The following is a 21,451-nucleotide window of genomic DNA, read 5'->3' on the forward strand; positions in this document are numbered from 1 at the left end:
GAACGGCGATGACTCAGTGGTAGAGAGCATGCATTGCATGCAAAGGCCATAGATTCAATCCTCAGCATCTCCATATAGGGCTGGGAAAGACTTCTCTGAAACATTGTTGAGCTCAGCCTTCTGGATTTCCCCCTGCTAGATGGATCCATGGTTTGACTTTGTATAGGGAAGTTTCCTATGTTAATGTAGAACTGGTATTATAAGAAAATAGGCATTAATAAAATGGCATTTCTTGCATTGCTAAATTAGACCAAAGGCCCATGTAGTCCAGTATTCTGTCCCCACAGTGACCAACCAGATATCTGTGGGAAGCCCACAAACAGGACGTGAGCACAATAGTATTCAGAGGCATACTGGCCACAGTGTGTAATCATCATGACCAGAAGTCATTAATTGTTTTATCCTTTTTTAAATTTGGGTTATGGTCCAGAAGTCTTGATCCTTCCTCTTACTTCACATTGAAATCACTCACAGAGAGTTCCTTTCTCAGTAACTCAATGCACCACATTAATATCCCTAGCATTTTAGCGTGTTATTTCTGGATTAATGTAATAGTTGTGTTTTTAAAAATGCTATTATTCTTGGCTGTTGCTGCAGAGTATATGGTGATGTGCATTCACATAATATCTGTGCTTCAAGCCCATTATATTTTCATTTACTGTGATTTGCCAATTTCGGCAGGTCACCGATGCAGCAATTTGTAGTCATTTTACTACCAACATCATAGAATATAAGAGCCCTATTAGATAGCTTGAGGATCCATCTAGTCAAACATCTTGCTTTCCACAGCAGCCATTCTGATGCTTCTCAGTAGCCCACCAACATAGCTTGAAGGCAATAGGATGGCAAAATGGTTCACTCAGCTATGAAACTCACTGGGGGACCTTGGGCCAGTTACCATCTCTTAGCCTAACCTACCTCACAGAGATGTTGTGGTGATGAAATGGGGAGGAGGAGAACACTACCTTGAGATCCTTGTGAGATGAAGGTGGTACAGAAATGAAACAAACAAACAAACAAACAAACAAACAAACAAACAAACTCCTTGGTAATCAAAGGCTAATACATATTGTCCTTGTTGTATCTCCTTGTCATAGCTGTGAGGGATGTGCTGAGACTGCTAGCTGAGATAAGAAACTCCGGGAATCCAGCCATGTGTACAGTGATTTATTCACAGCTTCAAAGTATTTACAAGAGTTCAAAAGTAACACTCCATCACGATGAGTCAGTTGCTTCGACTGGCCCCTTCCGGTTTTCCCCCCAGCAGACCCACCTCCTCTGCTCCGAGAGTGGCTGGGCCCCGGAAATGGCTCCCCCTCCCTGTTTCATTGTCTCCCAACAGTCCTTTCTCTTCTACCTCATCCGAGGAAGAGCAACTGCTGATTAAAGGCACAGGATCTCTGTAAGTGCCCCTTCTCTCCCCCTTTTCCTCCTTCTCTGCCTCCAATTCCCTGACAATAGCCATCTTCAAACTGTGATCTGATTTAAGTTGTGGGGAATCTGTGGCCATCCAGATGTGGCTGGACTTCACTGCCATTATCCCTGGATATTGGTGATGCTGGCTGGGGCTGATGGGAATTGGGGTCCAGTAAAACCTAGAAGACCTTCTCCATCTCTAGTTTAAATCCTATTCACAGGAAAAGCTGAAAAATTAACTGGTTGCATTCTGTATTCCGCTATTAGTAAATAATTCCTTACTGCTGCCTTTATGTTTTGCTTCTTTGGGATCAATTACAGCTAAAATTCCTGCCTGGAGTCTTGGAGCCAAATATTTCCTTGAACATGTTTCCTTTTGGGTACCCAATTTGAAAAGTTTGATCCATGTTTCAAAACACAATTCAAAAACCTGCACTTTTATTTGAGGGATATTTATTTCCCTTTTGTAAAAAGGTACTATTTCCAGTGGTACTGCATTTTTCATGAGAAAGGGAAATCATAGACTTAAGCCATATAATTTTAAAATGTTTTCTCAGTTCTTTGTTTTATTCTCCTCCCTTTTAGATCATGATCTCTTGTGGGTCCTTTCGCTGGATTGATGCTCTGGGCAAGAATCAATGGGCCTCCAAGCACAGCAGACTCCTTTGTTCGTTCTTCATGGGTGAGAAGACAGCACAAGACAAGAGGATAGACCCAAAAATATGCCAGGCAGGTAAAAAGCTTCAAACAAACTGAATGCTGTTCAGAAGTTGCCCAAAGCATTGATTCTATCTGGGGCCAATAGATAACCAAAAGTTTAAAGAAGGAAAGATGAAAAGTATGTTTTAAAGTTTGTCTTTCTTTTTTCATGTAATGCTGTGAGGCAAGATACGCGATGGTGGAAGGGAATAACAAACCATCACTAATTACTGCACATCACTTTTGCCTTAATGAACATACAAAAAATAATACATATTTTTTTCTATGTTGGCCTTTACATTTGCCAACAAATCAGGTATGGCAATTATTTTATTGTATGTTCAAGTGGACCACTACGACCAATTAATCAATCATCTTCTTCTTCATCATCATCATCAGTGTGGTGCCAGTGTGGAGCCAGTGTGGTGTAGTGGCTAAGTGCAGTAGACTCGTAATCTGGGGAACTGGGTTCGCGTCTCCGCTCCTCCACATGCAGCTGCTGGGTGACCTTGGGCTAGTCACGCTTTGAAGTCTCTCAGCCCCACTCACCTCACAGAGTGTTTGTTGTGGGGGAGGAAGGGAAAGGAGAATTTTAGCCGCTTTGAGACTCCTTAAAGGGAGTGAAAGGCGGGATATCAAATCCAAACTCTTCTTCTTCTTCTCTTTTCTAAAAAAATGTTTCGGGGTACTCTCATTTTGACTCAAGAAAATCACCATTTTATAGTACAAATTGGGAAAAATAAATACAGTAAATGGACAAAAGTACAAGGAACATGCATTACCTCCTATTACACAGCTGACAGCTCACAGTAACATCCACACTGGCATGAGGTTGTGTACACTAACATCTTCACGATTTCTCTGCTTGCTGTTGGTGTCCGTTGAAGGTGGTAAATACAAAACTGACCAATAACCGTGCTAGATTCCAACTCCTACTTCACACATTAAACGCTTGCTTCCGCCTGAGACTCAGGAAACACTGTGACAGGAAATGAGGCCACCATCGGGGGTAGCAATGGAACTGACAATTCACTGTGCTATTCAACAGAACTGACGATTCACAATGCTAGAGAAGAAACTAAAATTTTTAGTTTCTTCTCCCTTTAGATTCACAAAATGTTTAGGGGTATGCATACCCCTGTCCCCCCCCCAGAAAAAGCACTGTTAATAATAATGTTGCACACCACCCCAATCTCCGAGTTGTGCAAAATTCTAGGGGTACCAGGTGCTTATCCAGGGTTCGGTTTCTTTGGAATGATGGACAGCGGAGACTATTGTGTCTTTAGGATATCTGGTTTATTCACACACATAGGCAACCTATCTGGGGTGGTCGTCCTCTTCCACCAAGCACAGAGCTTTGGGAGGGACACACATGGAATGGTGAGGGAGGAAGTGGACACCTGCCTAGCCAGCCAGAATAGTCAAATCAACCCTGGCAATCAATGGGATGACAGATGCCGCAGCCAGAATGCTCAGCAGCTCTTTCTGGTATTCTGAATTATTGTGATTTTACTGAACTGTAGTATTTTGATGAATTTATTGTTATTTACTTTAGTCATATGTTATGGTGTTTAATATCATAGTAAGGCAGACGAGAGATCTGCGACCAGATCCTAGAATGTCTCCGCTAGCTTATGCAGCAACATAGAAAGCTGCCATTTACCAAAGTAGATCAATGATACTATCAACACTCATTGGCAGCAGCTCTCTGGCAACAACACTGACTGATAGGGAGGGATTCAGATGGGAGTCTTTTCCAGCTCTCTGGCAACACCTGGAACTGTCTGAATGCAAAGTGCATGCTCCATCACTGAGCCACAGCTCTTCCGCTTTGGACATGACCAGCGCTGCTCCTCCAGAGGTCTTCATTACTCTCTCTTCCAAAGCCTGCTCTGATTTATCACCCACTTGGGGAAAGGTAGACCTGAATGAAGCCAACGAGGTCTGAATTAAATATTTACCCAAGATACAGTAACCTCTTTAAATCCTCCCTGAATGTTTTAGAAGATCTGCTTTAGCCACCATGGGTTGTTAGAAATATCAGCCTTAATCAATGCTTTTTTTCCTAGAAAAATGTTTAGGGGGACTCTCAATTTCCTACTCATATTGAAATACTGCCCCTCAATGAGGCCAAACTTAGATTCACAAAATGTTTAGGGGTATGTGTCCCCCTGTGTCCCCCCAGAAAAGAAAAGCACTGGCCTTAATACATTTGGATTATTAGACCAAGCCTAAAAGTCCCCAGTGTGGATGTGCCACTGAAATCTGACAAACAAATAGGCACAAAGAAGGCAGAGTACCATATGTCTCATAACAAATCACATAAGGAAAGAAATCTGGAAGCCTTTAGATTGTAACAGCATCTTCCCTGCTGAGAAGTTAATAATCAGTTCCCTGTGTTTGCTCCATCTGAACATTAGTTTGAAGAACATCCATTATTTTTGCTACTAGCAGAGTAGGAAACAAAATCTTTTCATCTGCTGTTATGAAAAGCAAAAACAAATTCATCTGCCATTGTAGTCCTGGAGCAAACAATGCAAGCTTTTGAAGGATCAAGACTTTATCATGTCACACATAATAAACTGCCATCATTTGACGGTACATACTACTCTGATTCTAAACAACCTTTCTGAGTCATGATAATACTGAAGAGTTCAAGTAGTGCTCTTATTAAGCTTCCTCTTCTCCGAAATGTTAGGGCATAGTTTTGTCAGCCCCAGAAATACAGAATACAATATATTGCTTTAGTCATCATTAGAACAGCAGCTTCTTTTTCTCACATAAGATCAGCATATATGTGATCCTCAAATTTGACCCCTTTCAGCTTCAAATATTTGTGCAAGCAAGCTCATGCTCAATTGAGATTTGTGAATTTGAAAATGGACTCTTCATTGACATGGGTTGTGCTTTTTTTCTGTGGGGGACTACTAAAAGTACTTCCACAGATCTGTTTGGAGCATGCAGGATAAGATGGTTCCTATGGGAAAGCAAAACATTGCAGGGTCCAATGACACTATAGAGAAAGTCCAGTACCAAAAAGAGGTAAAGGAAATGAAACATCATTTTTTTTTAAATGTGAAGCAAAGCTTACAGCATCTTACTGAAATTTTGTTGGCTTTTCTACATAGTCTTTTACATGAGCAACAACAACAACGCTGAGATTTAGCAAAAAAGACTGTATGGCTGGCTTGTTGTTGCTAATGTGAGAGATCCTCTTGAGAAGTATATGTAATTCAAATGATGTTTCTAGCATTCCCTTGTTGGATATCGTAGCACCCAGCCAGGACTTCACAGCTGCTACTGGGATGAACCCTCAGTTATTTCTTAGAATGTTTTGCTCATAGAAACTACATCCCAAAATGCAGTGTGTTAACTTAAAATTGATGTACCTGCTTGCTCAAGAGTGAAAATCTCCATGTATGTTTGCTGTGAATGAATTCCAGTTCAAGCCATACTCAGACGGTGCAGATAAAAGCCAGTTTAAATCCAAGTAATCCAGATTAATCGTTTAATGGATTATAGTTTTCAGGCTTTTATACAAACACACATCTATTTATTGATGTTTTGTTACCTGTGTTCACAATACAGAAGCTTTTTAAAATCCAAAATGGAGAGTATTGTACCCCAATATTTTGGGGTTTGAAGATCTGTAATATAACATATCAGTTCCTCAATCTTTAAACTTGTAAACATAAACAGTGTTAGCACATTGATCTCTTCTCTAGATGCATACAACCTCAATAATTGTTGGGTATTATTTACAGTGGAGTCCCCTTAAGCAACAACACAATGAAATGAGGCCATGGTGAAGTCAGATTGCTCCAGAACAGATGGCTAGAAAAGTATTCAAGCTCTTTATTAGGGAGTCTGCTTTGCATTCTCAGCTGAAGCTGCCTGTCATAATCATTGCAAAGAGAACTCTTTTTCAGAGAAACTGACTGCATAAATATGCAAAAATGTAAGATAATATTTTGAGGAAATTGGAAAAGTAAATAGATTCCTCATGTAACTGCGATGCAGTGGAATAGCTTCACCATTAAAAACAGTTATTGGCAGCACCCAGCTGCCTGTTTACAGAATCCTAATTTCTTATTAGCAGAAATGTCCATGAAGCTGCAAAATGAAATGGTTCTTTCTCTCTCTGCTCATTAAAGAATTCCTGCGATCAGTGCTGTTTAATTACTCAGCAAGTATTGTAAATTTTATGAGAGTCTAGCACATTATATTAGAGTCACTATTCGAATACCTTCTTCAGCAGTAATCCTTTTACTCTGAAAGGAATTAATGCCCTCAATACATGCACACACTAACTGGGAGTTCTTCAATCAAATTCAACAGAGAATCATGCTAGGTTGGGAAAGCAAACTACCAGAGCCTCCTGGGCACCACAGCTCTGTTTTTTGGCTACTTTCTGTCCTTCTCCGCCATAGCTATGTTTTCCTGCTTCCAGTTCTAAGCACAGCAGTGCTTTTAGCTAGAGCCAGCCCACAACATATTGCAGCCTAAGGCAGAACATAAAATCACCCATCAAAGAGTTAGATTCTAAGTCATAGGGCATAATAAACAAGGAGAGTTTTGAAATTCTACAAGCACCTCTCCCCTTCCTTGGCAGTAAAAACACAAATACATGACTCAATTAGCAATTTGCTGCCCACAGAAAACCAGCTGTCTGAGGTGGTTGCTTCCCTATGCCTCATGGCAGGGCCGGACTGTTCTCATGCTTTTTTATGATCTAATCAAGCCATACTTTCTATATCAGAACAACATCATGTGGGGTGTAAAGATGCATTAAATTTTTGGTGCCCCCACTCTTGTCTGGGACTCAATGCAGACCTCTGGGTATAGGGCAGTATATAAACTCAATCAATCAATCAATCAATCAATCAATCAATGAATGCCCACTCAGCCATGAAGCTCATTGGGAGACCTTGGACTCTTCGCCTAACTCATATTACAGGAATGTTGTGGGGATAAAATGATGAGGGAGAGAAAGAGAAAAAAGTTGGTTGCCACTGCTACCAGTAGTAACCCCAGCCCCCATGATAAAAAATGGCCTCCAGTTTCAGTTACCTATTTTCCCCTTCCCTCCCTCATTCTTAAATGAGGCTTAGCTCATAGCTACAAACAACTTATTATAACATAGCCACGTGTTTCAATCAATTTTGATATTTGCATACTTCCCAACCTTTACTAAATAACTGTACTTTACTAAAACATTTAAGTAATATCTTGGTCGCATGTGACTTTTTGTGTTCCAGAAGAGGATCCCTTTTGTGTTGGTGTTCCATCATGATCTAGAGCAGGAGCCTACAGGACACACCAGGTCAACTCAAGGAGCTACAGATAAAGATGGGACTCCGGGACCATGGAAAAAGCCAAATAAGCAACTTGCTCCAACAAAGCTTGAAGTTCAAGTGAAGCCTTTTCTAGATCTTGATCTGGGAAACCCCTCTCAGGAAGGACCTCACATCTCTTGGAGAATGCTGAACTTAAAGGGTACTCCATCTGCTCTTGGCTCCTGACTTGTGATGGTGATCAGTGAGGCGCCACCAGGTGAGGATGTTTTCATCCTTTGAGGAGCTCAGTGGGTGCAGTCTCTGGGACCTCTGTTCAAGGATCTTTTAGTGGACAGGCTTTTACAAGGCCTTTGCTGCTGAAACTTCTGAGTTGACTGGCCTTTTCTCATGATTGGAGCCCAAGTTTCTGCCTGCTATGGGGCTCATGACAGCTTGGTACTTTGGATATTTTCTACACAAAAAAGAAATAATAATAATATTGAACTCCAACAGGAAAGGGCTTAATTCCCTAAAGATTCAGAACTCTAGATCTTTATGTTTTGCCAAAAGGTTTCCCTTTAATTCCCTGCAGTGTCCTTTCCATATTCATAGCTCTAATAATTACACTGTAACTAAAATATTCTAATCTTTCGGTGAGCTAATTAAAACGTATTTGTGTTATGTTCATTTGCTAATAATGGATTATGATGCTATGCATTCATTTAGTAATTTAATGAGGATGGGTCCAATCAAAGCAAAAATGATGCCACATAACTGCTCCTAGGCACAGACTAACTGTTCTGAACATATTTGTTTCTTCATAATCCTGATATCTGATCCTGAAGTCATGAGTAGCAGCCACATTACATAAATCTGTTGGAAGTTGTGTTTTGTTTTTCATTTTTATAAAATTTTCAGTGCTGTTTACAGGCTAGTGGAGGGCAAACAATATATCTCACCCCCTACATAGTCCCTGGGAGACCAGTATTATAATTCTACCAGTGGGACCTGTAACAAAATGTTAGTGTATTCCTATGCCCTAAAAGGAGTCAGGCTGTGCATGGCTCCAGGCAGTCTGGAACAGAGTCTCTTGGGGAGGGGGTGAGTTTCAGGAATGGGGAAGAGATAAAGACCACATTTCCCCTCTCCTCTTGAGATCTTCTGCTGTGTATATAATGCTAAAGGACTGCCACTCCAGACATACACGTTTTAGCTATATAGAGGAGGGAAGTATTTTAACTAAGAGTTCTAGAGATGGAAAATGTACCATAATCCCCTCCAAAATGTTTCTGTAAGGTGTTTAAGACTTGAGCAGATGAATTTCCTTTGATCTCAATTTCCCTCTACTCCCAACTGGCATACAAATATTTATTGTCTCAATCTGCTTTGATTGATAGCCTCATTTTAGCCTGCTTCACATTTGCGCCAAGGGGCAACAAGTGTGCAAATGTGCAGTGGGATTATGCACAGTTTTGCCCAGCCCCAACCTACATATTCTGTTTTTGCAAAGCAGGACCACAGGTGGGTCAGGAGGGTACAAATCCAGAAAGCAGTCTGGAGCACAAAGAGAGGACAAGCAGGAAAGACACAAGCCATGAAGTCATGGGAGACTACTAGCAGGTTATCCAGGACCCTGGACAGAGCCTAACAAGCAGACAGTTTGTTGCAACAATAACTTCTTTCCAACTGAGCCCTTTATGATCTCTGAACTTGACTACACTTCTCAGGCTTACACAGGATTTTGGGGCAGTTAAAGGGGCGGCTATGTGGCTGCTCATGCCAGGCATGTGGCCTGTGTTGGTGCACTGGGATGATGGAGTGAAAGGTTCTTGGAGATGAATACGTTGTTGGACCTGATATCTTTGGGTCAGGGACTTCAGGCTTGGGGATGGCTCTCAAGCATTTCAGGATCAAGCATTTGGGGGTCAGTCATGGTGTTTGGGGCTGGTACTTCCTTTGGCCCTTCATTCTCTGTGTGTCTGGGTCACTGCTGCACTCCAGGGTTATGTTAGGCATTGTCATCTGCTCTGAAAAAGCCTGGGCACATGTTCCTCAGCTCAGATGCCAAGACTTAACCTGTAGTTATCAGGGCCAAAGCTGAGGGAAGCCATGCATCGCTAGGGGTGGGTGCCTCTTTGTACACGTGCATAAATGCAGTCTGCCTAACATCAGGTTTCTTTAGAGCAGCGGTTCTCAATCTGTGAGTCCCCAGATGTTGTTGGAGTACAACTCCCATCATCCTTGAGCTCTGGCCTTGCTAGCTAGGGGTGATGGGAGTTGTAGTTCAACAACATCTGGGGACCCACAGGTTGAGAAAGGCTGCTTTAGACCCTTTTGTCACCCTATCCCCTTTCTGTAGGTGCAAGTACTATCAACATTCTTTAAGCATTTTTTTAAAAAATGACATTTAATTCCCAGATGTACTATGTACTAGGATACCTAGGACTTCTGCATACCATTAAAACAGCATTTTCTTTTAATTCACCAGGTTATGTATTTATGTCTGCATACCTCAGATATATTTTTCTTTAAATTCAGAACCTTATATACTTCTGCACACCTAGAATGTCTCCAGAGTAGACACTACTTTATCTTTATCTTTTTCTAATTTGGGACTGTGCCAAAGTCACATTCATTATACTTGAAAATCAATCATTTTTTAAAATCCATTTTTTTTTAATTTCAATAGCATAAAGAACAAAGCTAAATATTGCAAATATTTCTTTTTCCTTGTTACGAAAGAGAGGATGAACTTTAAATCACCATAGACAAAGATAACTTCAACAATTTGAAATCTTTATATTTCCCTTTAGCATAAAGTATGTGTTATAAAATGGAATCATTTTCTTCTGTAGCACAAAGGTTACACAGGAAGCAGGCCATACATTATCACCATTTTATTTTATACATGCTCCTATGAAAGTTTTTGGTTGGTAAGGTGCAAAAATGGATTTTTGTCAGTCACATTTTGCATCTTAAGAACCTTTAGCAGGATCACCTGCATTTTAACAATGGAGTGCATGGCTACTTTTGAGTAAAAATTGAGTCCTAAACTTAACAGGCCCACCACCCACCCACCCACCCACCCACCCACTTTTCCAAATATAACTTCTCTTTCTCATGTTTCAGGATTTCTTTGATTATAACTTTCAGCCTTCATGTTTCCCTTAGGGAAATGTCCTTCCTATAGCCAAAAAACAATGGTTTCAGCAGTAGGGTAGAACCAATATCAACAGTCATTTGTGAGAACATGAAAAAACAAAACAAAATATCTGACTCTGCACACCTCATTGAGGTAAAAACAGTTACAGCAATGCTCCACTGGGATTTAACATGGATATTACATAACTAGGGTCTAGTTTATTGACCAACTGCTAGCAGTCTAATACTGTGGAAAGAATCCCCCTTGGCCAAGATCGCAAGTCACTAAGAATACAATTTTGGGAGGAGGAGCAATAAAATGACAGTATTTTTCTTGAAGGTCAGAAAGTAATGAAATAGATTAGTAATGTAATTTCAGCTATTTATTATCAGTAGTGTAAAGAATCAAATATACCAGGGATGGGAAACCTGTGGACCTCCAAGTATTGCTAGGCTACAATGCCCATCATACTTGACCAATAGTCATGCTTGCAAAACTGATGAGAGTTGGAGTCCTACAACATCTGGAAGGTCATAGCTTTTCCTCCCCTGAAATACACAGTCTATATATATATTTATATATGTGTGTGTGTGTATTCCTCCCACATTTATTTTTAAAAACTTTTTCTAATTTTTTTAAATCTTTCCTGTAACGAAACGTAAAGCAACTTTGCTTTCTTTCTTTACTCTTGAAATGTCAGATTCCAAACACTATTACAAAATGAAAAACAAAAAGAACAGAGCTGTGTGTATTTTAAGTATGTTGGGATGAAAATATGGTTAAATCCTTAAAGCTTAAAGCTCCTGAACTTTAACACAAGTTCTAAATCCATGAGAAGTCAATTATGCTTTCAAGATATATTTTTAATGAAAAATGATATTATTAGTATTTTTACATCAAAATGGAACTTAAAGTTAATAGAATACTTTTAAACTGGACTTGGATACAAAACAGATCAAAGTGTCATCACCCCCACAAAAGCCCCACTCATCCATTTTTAATTTCTTCCTTCATCAAATACATTATAAGTATAAAAGAATAATATATGTGCCTCACTAATTATCTGGAACATGTTTGATCTTGAATCACACTGTCAGAAGTCTTCCTGGGTCTGTTAGCTTGATTACATAATCATAATCTGGCAGAGAAAGAATAAAAAGTTTGGGCCTTTTGAAATGTAGTTTTTAGTCTTATCAAAAGGGCTGAATATCTCTTGATACCTTTTGGAATTAATTTCTCTAACTTCAGAAATGCCTTAGTTCCATTGTCTCCTATCACTTTCCTTCCTCAGAGTTGACTTTTCTTCAGAGTTGACTTTTCTTCTCATGACATTTCCTTGTAGGCAGAGGGAGAGTGTGTGTACACGTGCACTAACAACACACTCCTCATTCCCTGGTATATTCTTCTGAGTTTGACTTATCTGATTACTGTGAAGGAGCAGTCAAAGCCTTAACAAAATAATATTAAGTTTTCTTCATGGTTGAGGATAATTGGTACTTCATCTGCAAAGCTAGGGCCTCAGCCTTCAAGATACACAAATAGAAAGCCAGAATGTGCATTTTGAGAAGGAGGGGAGAGGCACTAATAGTTGCTAGCTGTAGTTGACTGGAATTGGCAGTTCCGCCATAAGAGAAAGTGATGCTCAAGTTGCTCTCCAAGGATCTACTGCTTGCTGCTGGAGTGCCTAATGTGTGCTGTATGTGTGTAAGAAAAACACATCTCCCAGAGGTACCAACACTTTGTTACCCAAAGGAGACTAAACCAAAGGACTGCCCTTTGAAATTGTCACAGCTCAAAAATGTCTTTGTCTGGGTGTGTGGGGGTATATAATACTAACTAGGAGATTTCAATTGTATTTTTAGATGGCTAATTTTAACCTTTAAAAAAACATCTTTATGCATTTGTGATTCTGAAAAGCTTCACTTGATGTGCATGTAGAACAACACATGAGCTGACATTTCTTCATTTACTTAAACATTACACAAGGTCTGCCCATGCATCCTTTGTGAGTTAATCACCCTGTATCATTGCTGAAGTGAAAAGGCTGCCATTTAGGGGCAAACTACACATGGAACAAGGAACTGTTGAGTCAGGGCAGAATATAGGCATCAAACTGCAATGCAACCTTACTTCTTCTCTTTTGCAGAAATTATTTTTCCTTTCCGCCATCCACCTAAGTCTGGCATCTAAATAGGATCTCTCTGCTTCTCTTCAAAAACACTGCATGCAGATGAAAGCTGAGGTTCTGTAGACTTATGTATTAATTTATCAGTCAAGTTCTGTGTAAATACTTCAAAACCATGGTTGGTTGTCCATTTCCCCCCAAGGATCTTGGTTCTACCTAGAAGTCCCCAAAGCTGAAAATATCAGAAGCATACTGTGTTTGTGTCTTTTGAATTTCCTGTCCAACCTTCATTGTATTTTCCTTCATAGAGACTTACTGGCTGCACATAACTGGCTACTGCCCACTGGGGATTCGGCTGTTGTGGAGAACAAACATATTTTGACAAAGACTTGACAGACACAGTTCTGGCTGCAAACAGGAAATGCTGGGAACACATGGGGAAGTGCAGAGGAGGGATTTCAAAGCCAGGAAACTGCATGCCATCTCTTGTCAGAAAGCACAACACTAATAACTTAAATCAAGCCAGAGTCAAATGAAACTTTTCTTACAAATGTGCCCCAAGTTGGACTGAGTGTATTAAAAAATTAAGGAGCTGTAGTTCCACAGTTTGGTGTACAACACTAACATTTCGTTAGTGTCAATCTGTACATTCAATATTAATCACTGGCTGCTTGTTGCTAAAAGCTCTGCAATTGCTGGCATCCAGTGACTAAAAAGATACGTGCCTGAAAACATACAATAGGAAGGCAATATATAACAAGCATCAAACAACTTCATTGAAGATGACCCATGTTTATACAATTCTGGAATGAGTAACAGGTGAACTTATTCACTTAGAACTTATTCACATTAATTTAAACTTCAGTCACAATGCATTATTCCCACCTATTATTTCATTAAAAAACATCAAAGGGTTTTTCTTTGTCACTCATAGCACTTAGTTTTTGCTTCCATGTGAGATTTGGGAAGCTAATTTTATTTTATTTCCTTCTGAGAACTGGACTTCCTGATGTTACAAGTCATTTCAGAGAAGTCTTTAAATTGACTTGCAGTATTAGGGAATCAATTTACAGCAGTTCTCTCATTTTTAGAACAATATTGTACATACCTTACAATAGTATCATCTGAATATTTCTGAATACTGTTGTGTACTGTGCTATTATTCTTCCAACTAAAGCTACCAAATAGGGCAAAATGACCTGAAATGGAGGTGGGAAACACAACAAAAGAAGACCCAAAGAATCTTTCTCAAAGGACAAAACATGTATCATCATGGTGATGTAGCTATCTCATCAGATCTGCAGCAATGGCCATGGGGAAGTAATCTCCTAATAACAAGGGGGGGGGGCTGCTGGGAATATGGGTAGGAAACCCTGCACATATAAGGAACTCTCCTTGCAATACTTTTAGAAGCAAACACTTTTGTGCACATAACTATATTGTCCAATACTTAATTAAACCCATGGATTACTCAGGTCTATTAATTTCTGTACCAGCTGTAACAATGAAAGCATTCAGCTTGCACTTTCTGATAAGACTCAACACTTGTGCTTCAATGTGGCTTCATAATTACACTCTTTAATGGTAAAGCTCTGTACCTGTGTATCTGGGAATAGATATGACTAGGACTGGGCTGCAAATTAATTACTCTATGGCTGTGCTCTGGTGTAATATGAAATAATGTTTCAGCTTTATAGAAATACAATTTGGCAAGTGCATGGCTCTCTCTGCCTTCTCCATTTAGTACGTCACCCTAATTCTAAACCCAGGTTTGCCAATATGGTGCTCATGGGTGAGATAGTGCCCTTATGGAGTTCCCCTAGTACCCACAAGGTTCTCGGGAATGGTGGAAGGAGAAAGAATTTGCCCATGTGAAGACCATCAGGTGGAAACTCTTACACATATGGTTCTTAAATGTAAATTATATGTTGATCTCTGCCAGCAGTTCCTAGATCAACTCTGCATCCCCAAATGGAAACCAGAGTTAGAGGTCATACATTTTCTATTATTGGGGAATAATCAGGAGCTCACCTAGTTAGTGGCTAAATATCTTTATCTGGTTTTTTGTCATCAAAACACATTGCAGACATCTGATCTCCCTGGAGACATAGAGATGTAATGTTAGACTGCTTGGCCTCTTTCATTTGACAAATGTTTTGTGTCACTGGGAAGGTGGGAATTCTGTATTGATTTGCTATGGATGTTTGTATGTGATGCCAATAAAAGGTTTGATGATGATGAGTACCCACAAACCTCCTGAATCCCCCCCCATTCACTGTCTCTTTTTTCATGAGGTGGCAAGAGTGGTCATGCTTTCCACCCCTCACCCTCTGAAAGCATGTTAGCGTTTCTTGTTAAGGCTGACAACAGTAAAACTGAGTTGAGGTGTCGACACTAACCTGCAATTAATCTAAGATGGAATCAAAAGCTTCCAAACTCCTTGCCGTTGTGCTGGGGGATGGAGAAGGGGGCAAATGAGCCCGAGGCTCTGTGCAGTTTGTTCTTGCAAAGCTAAGCCATGGTTTAGTATTATACCAAAATGAAGCCATTGCCCAATGCTTTTCTCAGTTGCAGTTTCATTTCCCTTGCACCTTTTTTACATGCATTCTATCAGCACATCTCAATAGAAATTCAACAAAATAGAATGGTCCAGCAGAATGCTGTGCCGAGGTTGTGGCAAATACATCAACAGAATTGTTTACAATGGGGACATTACTACCCTGTAGGCAGTGGCGGAGGAAGGGTGCAAGGGGTGCGGTCCATCCCCAGGTGTCATCATTGAGGGGGTGGGTGACAAAATGAGGTGTTTTTTTTAAAAAAAACACAAAATTGGGCACACAAAACTTTTTAGGAGTGACGTGGTGGCTTAGGCGTCTGCAGGTTTCGCACTGCCTGAAACGGCAGCGTGGGACTTGTGTCTGCCTACTGCCTCTCCCTCAGCCACCCTAGAGCTGAGGGGGAGGCAGCGGAGAGGCTCCAAGCATCAGAAAGGCTCGCCCTGCCTCCACAGATGGATCACCCTGCCCCCATGGGCATGGATCACCCCACCCCCATGGGTGTCTTGCCCCGCCCCACACCAGGCACCCAAGCGGCTAGCTATGCCGCTGCCTGTAGGTACACAATGTTTTGTGCAATGACAACAATATTTATTATATTTGTGAATTGCATTCCTAGGGGTAAGCCTTTATAACTTTGGGCAGTTGCATAAACATAAAATCTTGCAAACAATATCAAAAGCAAATAGTACAACTGCTGAACCCTTGAAGAAAAGCTCCAAACCATTTAAAGAAGACATTGTTTCTGGCAGAAACAACAAAGCTTTTCCTAAATAATGAGGCAAAATTGGGAGTTCAATGGAAACGGAAATCCAGAAAGCACTGGGTACAAGGAGAAAGGAGGAAGACACTTCTCAGAGCATGGAGGAATGCTTCAAGTCTTCCCCTAAAGATCTCAATAAATGTGGAGGTTCATCTGTTGAGAGATGCTCCCTTTGCAATTTTCGTTTTGTTTTAACAACTTCTGATTTGAAGCACTTTAATATCTGAGGATTTAGAATGCAATCCTATACAAGCCAACTTGGAAGTAAGGCATTTTGAGTTCTATAGAACGTTCAACCAGGTATAGAATTGTGGCCTTTATTTTAGGTGGGGAGATAGGGAACCTGGGGCCCTTCACATTGCCCCAGCCAGCATGGCCAAACCAAAACCATCTGAAGGGTCAACAACATCTCAGCCCTGGTTTAAGATACCATTATCATGCTTTTGAATTTGTTAAGATGGGTTGATTATCTGCCACACCCATTTGCTACTGCTCAGGTATCAGGCCCCATTTGGATCAAATCATACTAAGAAACAATTGTTTAACAACATCTCCCACTTTGTATATTTGTGTGTGTTTTATGGTGCTCCTTTCAGTAGATTTCTCTCATTGTTTTCTTACTTTGTGATCATCTGTCTGAAGATAGGGAAAGAAAAGCAATTTAGAGCTTGTAGCTGAAAGCACATTATAGCAGAACTAGAAGAAAATAAAAAAAACACCTCACTTTCATTCCCAGCTGTCAGCCACATGAAATGACTGGTGTTAGTTTAAAAACAAACGGAAGCATGTAAAAATTGATGCCCACATACTTAAAGGTAACATTTAATAAGAAGGCATATGTTCTGCTTAGTCGTTACAACTCTGGACCAACTGATTGTGCATTGCCATTGTGTGTGTAGAAAGCTTATAAACCTCTTGGGGTCCCCTCATCCATAAACCCCTTGGGTCCCTTCATGCAGTTGCAGTCTCTCAGCCTTCATTGATCATCTGTAAACTGTCTTATCTCACAAGTTTACTTTGGAAAAAGTGTAGGGACATGACCTTCTGTAGTGGTTGGCATGCCAACAAAGACTGGGGAAGCCAAGATTCAAATCTCCTCTCAGAGATGAAGCTGGGTGACCTGGAGCCCAACCTAACTTACCTCACCAGGCTGTTGGAAGGATAAAATGGGAGGGGCAATATATATTTGCTGCCATGAGCTCCTTGGAGAAAAAGTGGGATATAAACACAATGAATGAATGAATGAATGCATGAAGTTGCCTTCCTCTTCAGCTTCCGAAACCACCACCTCCCAGTCCGCTTTCTCTTCTCCCTCTGGTCCCTCATCACCATCCCTCCACCAATTCCCCGACTCTGAGCCGCCTTCCCCTGAAAGCCTCCCGCCCCTCCTCTGCATCCAGCCACTCCAGGGCATGGGTGTTGCTTTGCATGCACCTTCCCTGTGGGAGAGGCGCTTGGAAAGGTGTGCCCTGCAGCCAGCAGGCTTGTACCCTCCACTCACCAACAGGGAATTCAATCCTGCTGAGGTGGGGCATTCATATGCAACTTAATGCTTGGCACCTCTAAACATCTTTCTCTTTTTTTGGCCCCCTTGCAGGATTGCTTCTATAATTCTGTGTTTCTTGTTGACTCAGAACAAATACATAATGAGTCATTTACCCTAACCCTCCATTGACTCTGTTTTTATCGGCAGTGTCTGGAGCACAAAGTCTGTGGCGTCATCACTGTCCCTATCCTCTGAACTGCATCTAGGAATAAATGTAGCGCCTGCCATTTTTTACTTGAGCTTTTACTGTACTGCGCAATTTTTCAAAACTTTTGTATAGATTTGTGTTTCTTTTTCTGATAATCACATCCCTGTCATACTGATTTCTAACGCTAATGGGATCAAAAGTAATTTTAAGGAATTTTCTTCTTTTTAATTTGAAAGTGCATACTCATTATTTCTGCCTTCCTTTTCTTAATTCTGAACCCCGCATTTGACCCTATTATGTCAGTTCTGTTTTGAATGCTTTAATCAGATTTAATGGATCCATTATAATCAGAGCACTGTAGTCTACATAAAGACTCAGTTTGAACACTTCTTTTGTTTTTTTCTCCCTTTATCTCTGTTTGAGTTCTTATCAATACAGCAAGAGGCTCTGGACCCTCTACAAACCACAGCGCTGATAAGGGATATCCATATGCCTTGCATTTGTTGGTGATTACCTGATTTCTGCTCTGTCACTGAAATGGATGTTTTTGGTGTTATAGGAATTGCATAGATCCCTACAAGAAACTTCTCACCAGAACGATGGATGTTGATTGATTTAGGCATTAGGAAAACGTGTAAGCTATCACCCAAGCCCCACCTTTCCTGTACATTTTGGAATTGTGATTTCCCAGGGTTCCAAAATGTATGGCGAGCCTCCACAGATAGATACAAGCGGCTTTCTGCTACAGAGATTTGCCTTCTACCTTTTGAAAAGCAATGAAAGTCGACAAGGAGGGGTGGAAGCATCACCTGTCCCTCATCCCTGAGGACCTCCTCACATGATAGCTTGCATGCTTTCATAACGCCTCAGTAGGGCTAAAGGGTTGAAATGTGACAGAACTCAGGTGGTGAAAAATTCCCAAACCTCTCTCTGAGAGGATTGAACCTGGCATCTTCTGCATGCAGCTCAGGGTCTTTACCACTGAGCTATGGCCCTCACCCTGACCCAGCAATGTCTCATTAGATTTGTAAATTCTTACGTACTTAATCTCTAAACTATAAAAGGCTAAGGCTTTGTAGACCAGTCAAAACTAGTATTATCACAATCCTGATCTGTATGAACACATGAACTGCTTTAAAGAAGATACAAACTTCCATTTGCGGCAACAATCTCTGGTCAATGTAATATCAACAGCTAATGAAAGGAGGTCAGTATCTGAAGTTTTAATATATGGCTCCATAACCTGGAATGTATGTGAGAAAGTGACAAAATGCCATTATCACACCCTGACAGGATAATCACAGTCCACCACATTTTCAAATTCATGGTGTGAGTAATTGGACACAAGCAACAGCTTTTTCAGTAATCAGGGCTTGAGCGCTTTTGAAATACTAGTCTGTTTGCTAATATTATAGGAAGCTTGATATTAATAAACAGTGAGTTTATTACATGCAACCCCAGACTTCAAGTGGTGTGAGATTCAATGGGTTCTAGCTGTGCTTACCCAGGGTCAATGTTTCCTTTTGGAAATGACATACAGTGGAAACTGTGGTATCTTTATGATGTATGGTTTATTTACACAGATATACAACCTGAGCTTATGATGGAGGGGTTTCCAGCATTACACTCCAAGAGGGTCTTGCCTCCTACATAGGCACAGCTCTGGATTCAAAGCTTTTGATACCCCAAGCCTTAATTAAATTCTAGCATCTACTGGACCCTGGAATTTAGGGAAGTCTAACAAACTCAAAACAATATACTTAGTTCAGAGTGCAAAATATTTTTTTCTTCTTTGCCTGCATTTAATCATTTTAAGAATCCCCTTGACTATGAACTGACATCTTGTTACTATTAATTTGATATCACTCTCCACAGAGTTACTTGATTTTATGTGTTGACTGGTTTGGGCTGAGTTTGAAATATAGTTGGGTTTTTTTTATATATCATCTGTCTTGAGAGATGATGTGTTGCGGATGCCTGATAGTGGGTCTGTTTCCATGAGCATGCAGGCAAGTTTCCAATTCTCCAAAGAAATTGCTAGCTTTGGACATAAGGACTCTACAGCAGAGCTGCAATAATTACTGAGATGTATGCAAAGCACTCTGAACACTCGAAAAATGAACTATATAAATGTTAAGTATTAAACTCATGTCTGTGGACTCCCAAGATGGCTGTTCTATCTTTGCTGCAGTGACTTATTTAAATCCTTAGCCAAATGCACTTCAAGCTCGGGCCTTTTTAGAAAACTCCATTCTGATTGCTTTGAGCCTGGACTATTGTAACAGTCCTTTGAGAATAAAATATGGGTAAGACTGGGTTACACAGTATAGTTTATTGTTTCTGCATTGTATACTTATTTTATCTATCTTATTTATATCTCACCTTTCTTCCAAAGAGTGCCCAGGGGTCTCTTCTTCCCTCATAAAAAACCCCTATGGGGTAGGTTAGGCCTACGACTGGCCTAAGGTCACTCACTGAGTTTCATAGCTGAGCAGTTGCGTGTTGAGTCCCACAATGCCACCCACCAAAAAATTCACACTTCACACATCAATTTTTGTTTAGGTTTTTGGCATAATTTTTGGCCACAACTTTATTCAATTACAAAAAATGTGAGTGGTTGCTTAGGCATTGGTTATGACTATCTGTCCTTGCCCTCAAGGACAGAGCTGGTCCCTTCCGGACACCAACGGAAGCCAGCGTGGGAAACAAGTATTGGGTGAGAAATGAAGCTGGGAATCAGTCCCTCACTTCTCACCCTCATGTTCCAGTGGGGCTTGCACGGCCACAGGTCTGACTCCGGGGACAAGGACAATTGTATGGAAAGCCCCTGGATTCCTTTAACAGAATTCCCTTTCTGCATCATTTGGAGGGATAGGCACTTACCCCTCCAAGCACCAATTTAACCAATGCCTAACCGCCAACCTTACAAGTTGTGACGATTTGCTACGCAGTAGGCAAAAACCAAATGGCACCAGCCAATCAGCCAGATGGCAAAATTCCTACCAGGTCCCCGCTCCAAGGCGGACGACCCCATGACAGGCATAGCAAGGTCAAGCAAGCAAGAAAACCACCCTAATAAAAGGGAGGGAGGGCGGGTGATCCGATGCAAAACGGCCAAGAGAACTCACCAGCGTCTGGCCCCTATACTTAAAGCCTCTGACCCCTCCTCCAAAATTGGCAATAATCAAAAATCCCCAGCAACCCAATTTAACCCTTAAAGGCTTGGGTTCCTCGCCAAATCTGCTTAGTCACGTCAGGGTGGCTTGTTCCCCCAACCGCAACACGTGCTCTCTGTTAGGGAGAACACACTATATTTGAACCTCAGTCTCCGGGTTTTGGTCCAGCACCATACTGTCTCTCTTCGGCCACACTCATTTCACATTTTCAATAATCATTTCCTGGTGTGCGCAGTCCTGTCACTCCTCTGGCCTAAACCTCTCTCTTGAAACCAACGAGACTGAAATGTTTTTACTTTGGCTGGATAGTGCCCTATGCTTTTCATTGAGATCATGGTGATTTTTGGATTTTGGATTTTGATTTGTGCCATCCATGGTGCCTTCAATTCCACAGTTTGGATTAACAAAAAAGAAAAGAAAAGAAAAAAAGAAAAAAAGAAAATAAGTGTAACAGAATATTCATGGCACATTGCATACCTGTTTTGATGCAGGCTGCATGATAAAGAAGCTCAGCAGGACTGTACAGACCATGTAGAATATAATCCTATGTAATCCTCAGAGGTAAATTTCAATCAGTTCAATGGGACCTACTTCTAGATAAATAT

The 21,451-nt window shown here is 40.8% G+C and overlaps 1 long non-coding RNA gene across 1 annotated transcript; it reads left to right on the top strand.

Moving 5' to 3' along the window:
* Positions 1-1,306: 1,306 nt before the first annotated feature.
* Positions 1,307-9,756, top strand: LOC309538509. The gene is made up of 3 exons (XR_014222254.1): positions 1,307-1,402; positions 2,002-2,149; positions 7,374-9,756. It is a non-coding gene; the product is annotated as an uncharacterized lncRNA (long non-coding RNA).
* The last annotated feature ends 11,695 nt before the right edge of the window (positions 9,757-21,451 follow it).

The sequence above is a fragment of the Podarcis vaucheri genome (genome assembly GCF_965113315.1).
Source record: "Podarcis vaucheri genome assembly, chromosome: 8".
Lineage (NCBI taxonomy): Eukaryota > Metazoa > Chordata > Lepidosauria > Squamata > Lacertidae > Podarcis > Podarcis vaucheri.